General features: G+C 39.5%; 1 long non-coding RNA gene across 1 annotated transcript in view; it reads left to right on the top strand.

The window, feature by feature from the left end:
* LOC128249597 (uncharacterized) overlaps window positions 1-6482 on the top strand; it is a 17308-nt gene that overhangs the window by 6607 nt on the left and 4219 nt on the right. Inside the window, exon 2 of the long non-coding RNA XR_008265701.1 lies at window positions 2912-3033. This is a non-coding gene — a long non-coding RNA (uncharacterized LOC128249597). The remainder of the gene's footprint in view (window positions 1-2911; window positions 3034-6482) is intronic.

The raw sequence follows: 6482 nt of genomic DNA, 5'->3' as shown, positions 1-6482 counted from the left end.
GTGTGTGTGTGTGTGAAGTCTAGAAGGATATAGAGACGTACAAGCAACGGTTGGCAAGGAAAACGATAGACGTTCGTTGATATTTGTGGGCAAGAAAGAATAACAAAAAAAAAAAGAAAGCAGGGTATAATCATAATAATGTTTTTCCGGGTGTAGATCGATCTGTGATATAATATGGTTAAAGGTGAAAATGACCTGTTTAATTGAAATATCGGCCTATTGAGATTTGAATGTGTGTTTAGGTTTTTATATACGTTGCATAAATGATTGCATAGTTACTAAAATAAATACACCTATGCAGACGATGTAATTGTAACGGGATTTGTTTTGTTTCTGCTGCTACTACTACTGTTGCTGCTGCAACTACTGCTTTTGCTGCTGTTGTTGTTGTTGTTGTTGTTGCTGTTGTTGTTGTTGCTATCTGGCACCTGCCTCCCCTACCAGGAAGTCTTATGTCACGTACGTAGTCTACAGAATAATATTGCTGCCATACATAAGGACCATAGGTTTTGCTATGTCATAACCTTCGCCTAGTTGCAAACTGTATTTCACATCTTGACATTCAATGATTAATATGTGATGTAACCGTACTGTTTGGACATTGTGCGTTCTCTTCACTGATTTGATTATCTATTTATGTTGCTGTCGTTGTTACTCCCGGTGCTTCTGGTGTTGTTATTGCTGTTGCTTCTGCTGTTGCTTTTGCTAAACTGGAGCAAGAGATAGTGCCAATACCTTTACAGTCAGTCCAAGACTGGTGAAACTGATGTCGTTAATGCCCCGTTTAACTTATGCAGACCAACATCTGCATGAAATGAATGAGAAAATTGATATTCAGGAAGGAGATACTAGAGATAGTTATTACTGCGGCAGTAGTGTGTTGGACATAACAAAAGCGACGAGTGATAAAAAAAGATGAGTATGTCGCGAGTGATCGGATGAAGTAGGTACGAGATCAGCCAGCTCTCTTTCTTTAAATGCAGTCCCAGCCTGAGTGCATAACAGCAGTATCGTCCTTGATATGAGATCCATGTTCTCCTGTGAGCTTCACCTTATCTTTAGAAGGACGGTATGAGAATTTTGGGGGGCAAATACTCCCTGATTTTGAAGAAAAGTGACAGTTTTTGGGAAGCGGTCTCTATTAAGATGTCTTTAGCAGAAAAGATATTTAGTGACAGTGAGACCCAACATTAACCGTGAAGGTTCTGATTACCTCTCAAGGGGAATGTGTGCGATTGTGTTTCTTTAATGTCATTACTGCTTGATATTTTTATGTTTGAAGAGATGATTACATTTACCCCGCTGCAAGACACTTTCTAGGTCTCCCTTCATGGAATCAGTGTGGGTTTGGCGTATGATGTATAGGATGCGAGTGGATGATGTATAGCTGGAGAAGGTTATGAAGGAATGAAGGGGTGTATCTTTCGCATAAGAGTGGTAGTTGTTAGATGTGACGGGAATGGAGCACTGATGTATAGAATAGTGCACGAAACAGAACCCTAGGGCTTACCAGAATGATGCCATCTGTTTGTATTTAAGTGGTTGTGGTAAGAAGCTACCGAGCCAAGAGTTGAGAAATTGATAGATCCCTTCGGTGGGAAGTTTTGATGAGAGATTCACATGCAATTGTTGTTGTTGCTGTCGTTGTTGTTGTTGCTGGTGGTGGTGATGGTGAGTGCTACTGCTGCTGCTGCTGCTGGGTCAACTGAGGGTCTTGTTATGTAGACACTTATAACACCTAGTGTTGCTAGCCGAACGGCTAAGCTATGCTTCATATACACAACTGTAGCCCTGGTCTTGATATTCGTTTGTCACTGTTTACTTTGACAAAACATTACCGGGAGGATAACGCTCTAAGTATGAGCTCCACGTCTTTTTATATATACAATATCCAGAAATGTATTATATTGTATATTCAAATGTTTTTAAAGCGATAGAGAATTTTGTGGAGAACTTTCGGCTGCTGTTTCAAATAAACAATTCAATATTAGCAGAGCTTTTACAATATCAGAATATTCCGAAATCAAGCTGGTACTTTCTAAACCAGTCAAACATAACCAGATGACAGGACAAGAAATAAATCAAAAAAATGGTTGGTCTTTCCAATAGAAAAGACAACTCCGTACCAAACGAGAGAAAATCTGATACGAGTTAACATCAAATCAAACTCTCAAGGCTGGAGATTTAATCCATATGTTCACCTGCTGAAATTCAACAGAAGACAGAACACTCTCCATAGGATTCACGATAGACTCTCCTATATTCTCTGACACTATATCGTCTGTAGAAATTCCTCGAAGGAGAGCTGCAATCTTCGATAAAGTGTAACCTTTACAGGAGTAGCAAGTATCTGGAGTGTTAAGAGATGTTCATAACACTTCCAAGATTGAGCAATGCAATCTTTGCATAACACAACAATCTTTGCATTTCATATAAAGTTAGTGGAAAGAATATATAAAGAACCCTTGATTATTTTATTTTATTATATTTCATCTTATACATACTCTGAAGAAATATTTTTGCATCGAACATTATAAAGGCCATTCAGAAATAATTAATACTAGGAGTGCTTTTGTGAGATGCAACCGATTTGTAGTGAAGATAAGATAGTACAAATAGTGTGACATACCCGAGATGCAATGAAACAGAGGAATTTGTTTTCTAAACCCATGACTAGCCTCTTTGTGTGCTTGTGTATGTGAATCTACCTACCAACCACCCTTCACTCTCTCTCTCTCTCTCTCTCTCTCTCTCTCTCTCTCTCTCTCTCTCTCTCTCTCTCTCTCTCTCTCTCTCTCTCTCTTTGTTATTTACTATCGCTACTCTTTTGTTTCTCTTTCTTACCTAGCCCCACATTTATCTATTCTACAACACACCTCACTAATCACTACATCCAATTCTTATTCCCCAGATGGCTGAAGCAGGAGATTTGCACCGCCACCCTGTAATTTGTGCATCCTTCTCTCCTCCTACAGCCGCCAACTCACCGTTGTTCCCGATCAATAACTGCACCGATGTCAACTGTTGTAGAAGGTCTGTTTAAACTTAATATTCTGATCCTTCATTCAGATCAACACATAATTATTACCATTATTATTATTTCGCTTTCTTTTAACCGGGAAGGGCAAGCAGTTTTATATGCCTGGCGGCCATGGCAAAAGAGGTCGTATGATGGACGAAATTGAAGGAACTGTAGACAAACATTTTTCTCTTTGGCCAATCCTTCATCAACTTCCTTAAGTTTCACTTGAAGAGAAAAATAAGGGCGGAAAGGGAAGCGTTGCCTTCCAGTCACTTAGTTGAATGGTGAATGAGCGGGGCGAAAATGGTGCGAGTGAACGGGCCTGAACTAAGCGTAAGCCTGTAAATCGGAGATAATTCAGGGCACCCATGGTTTTATGGGGTTTTTCTATAAGCAGCCCTCAAACGTTTTCCACCCTATCGTGGATCACACATTGTTATTTTTTTCTTATTTTTACGTTAAACTTATTACACGCAAAACTCTCACAACACACACGCGCACAAATACACACACTCACACATATACGCATCCGCACACATATACACACACGCACGCATATACATACACACATATACACACACACGTACAAATATGTACACACGCATTAAATGTTTTGTTCTGTGCTCTCCGTAATGTTTTTCTGAATGTAAACTTTTTGAGGTCAATAAAGAAATTATTATTATCCTTTGTGGTCAATACAGAAATTTTTATTATTACTGTTATACTGGCTAGGCCGTTCCCGAGGAATTTCTGGTCAGGAACTATGATGAATAATTTCCAGCTATCCTTGACCTGGTAGTACAACCAGGGGACACTACTGGTTCGAGATAAACTCTACAGGTACGGATATACAGTCAGACAGGCTTGTCCGAGCTGCGCGCAGTGACGAAACCGTTCTGCATGCCCTCGTTCAGCGTTCGGTCATTAGTGACTTGTGGGGGTTATGCCGAACAGCTGCTGTCACGTGTGGGGCGGTTCTGTCTGTCGGCCGAGTCTGTAGTGATGATCGCTCGTCGCCTTCCTTGAATCGGGCAGGCAAGGCAGTTTTCCATTGCGTAGTGGCTGTGGTGAAAGAGGTTATGTGATGGATAAGGTTGAAAAGCATGAGGACAGATATATTCCTCTTTGGTAGAGCTCTCATTGACTTCTTCAAGTTTCCTTATAAAGGAAATTGAGAGTGGAGAGGGAAGTGCTGTCCTCGAGGGAGTTTATTGAAAGGTGGGTAAAAGTTCCGAAAATGGCAAGAGTGGATGGTACCTCTGTAAGTGTAGACCTGTGAGTCGGGGAGAAGGAATTAGAGAGGGTACTTGCTCCTGAGGTTCAGGGAAATGTCGAACAGTGAGGTTCCTCAATTATCCCTAGAGGCCTTTCTGCATCTTTATCATCCTCTCCGCCGCTTTTTTAAACTTTTGTATACTATGCATATGCCACTTCTTTTTCAGCGTATACCGTGTATACATTCTTTCTTTTTATCATTTCATTATATGTTAACACCCATACTTTATGCCTGTATTTGCATTGTCATCCTCGTCCTTCACCCTTGTGGCAAATAATGAAATTATGACTTTGCCTTTCATCCTTTCGGGGTCGATAAATTAAGTACCAGTGAAACACTGGGATCGATGTAATCGACTAGTCCTCTCCTCGTCACAGTTTGGGCCTTGTGCCTATAGTAGAAAGTATTATCATTTTTTTTTTATAGAATTAAATATGGTCCGTTATCTTCTGCTGAACCGGGATCATCCCTTGAACCTAGGGTCACAGCAGGTCCTCATCTCATGGAGAGTACACGGCGTAAAATGTGTGCGGAACCTAACAACACTATTTTCTGAAGTTCTCCCACGTTAATACTGCAAGGGAGTTTGTTGAACTGCTTATCAAGGCCCTTTTTAATTAGCCCTAACGCTCCAATCACCACTGGTCCTGTGCTGATTTTCATTCCCCACGTCTTGGTCACTTCTACTTCTAGGTCTTTGTACTTAAATAACTTCTCAACTTCTTTAATGGACACATTTCTCTCTGATGGTACTGTCACATATTGATTAGCATTTCTTATTCTTTCTATCTTTGATGACTATGTCCGGCCTGTTTGCCTTGGTTTCTTTATCGGTGTTGATTGGCATGTCCCAGAGTACTGTTGTCATCTTTTCCGGTCACAGTTTCAGGTTTATGCTGGTACCATCTTTCTGAAGTTGGAAGCTGGTAGTGTTTACGTATCTTCCAATCGATATATAGTGCTACTCTATCGTGTCTATGAATATATTCGGTTTTTGCAAGCGCTGTGCATCCAGGTAAGATGCGGTCCATTGTTTCATCCTGCTCATGGCACATTCTGAATTTCGGGTCAGTGCCGTCGTTCATTATTTTGTTGTGGTAAGCCCTGGTTACCAAGCTTTGATCTTGTGCTACTATGATAAAACCTTCGGTTTCATCCTTCAGTCCTGAGCTCTTCATCCATACATGAATGTCTCTTCACCCTCGTGGTAAATAATGAAATTATGACTTTGCCTTTCATCCTTTCGGGGTCGATAAATTAAGTACCAGTGAAACACTGGGATCAATGTAATCGAGTAGTCCCTATTATTATTATTATTATTATTATTATTATTATTATTATTATTATTATTATTATTATTATTATTATTATTATTATTATTATTGTTATTGAGTGAGAGGGCAGCGTACGCCGCCAAAGTAACACTAGGGTAAAATATACGAAGCCCAGTATACCCATCATGACAGCCCATCTGATAAGGGTACACCAGATACATGCATTACAACCATATGTGACATGATAATCTCATATCAAGACAAACAGCGCATGACCTTGCAAGTGGGGCCCAGTTAGAATTTTCTTCAGATCGAGTAACCCATCAAAAAGTCCCTGAATAAGGGTCGTTTAAGGACGTTGAACAAAACAGCCAAGCTTCCAGAGGTGAATTATCCAAACACCAAAGAATTCCTCTCAACTTCTGCTTAGGATCAGAGATGCACATCTCGTCAGCCACTAAGACATGTTCAACTAGTTAAGGTCAAGCAACTGACAAGCAAATCTGTGGTATTAAGCAGAATATTTGCTGCATCCCATCCTTTATACCAAGACAAAACAATGTACATGATAACACTTCCAATCAATTAAGATGAGAAGCCATGAGAGCTACTGCCTGGTACTGCATCAGGGCATTATTATTATTATTATTATTATTATTATTATTATTATTATTATTATTATTATTATTATTATTATTATTGCTGTTACTGCTGTTGTTGTCGTCGTCGTTATTATTATTTATATCTTTATTATTATTATTATTATTATTATTATTATTATTACTATTATTATTGTTCAGTAGTTTTATTTTTATAACGTGCTTTCACTTCACTACCGAGCGCAGCTCTGTGCACCTTGGGTATGTGATGTGGTTTGCTGTGGTGCTCTTATGGTTACTGTATTGAAAGT

The sequence above is a fragment of the Octopus bimaculoides genome, chromosome 16 (assembly GCF_001194135.2).
Source record: "Octopus bimaculoides isolate UCB-OBI-ISO-001 chromosome 16, ASM119413v2, whole genome shotgun sequence".
NCBI lineage: Eukaryota > Metazoa > Mollusca > Cephalopoda > Octopoda > Octopodidae > Octopus > Octopus bimaculoides.
This window is presented reverse-complemented; position numbering and strand designations above follow the sequence as displayed.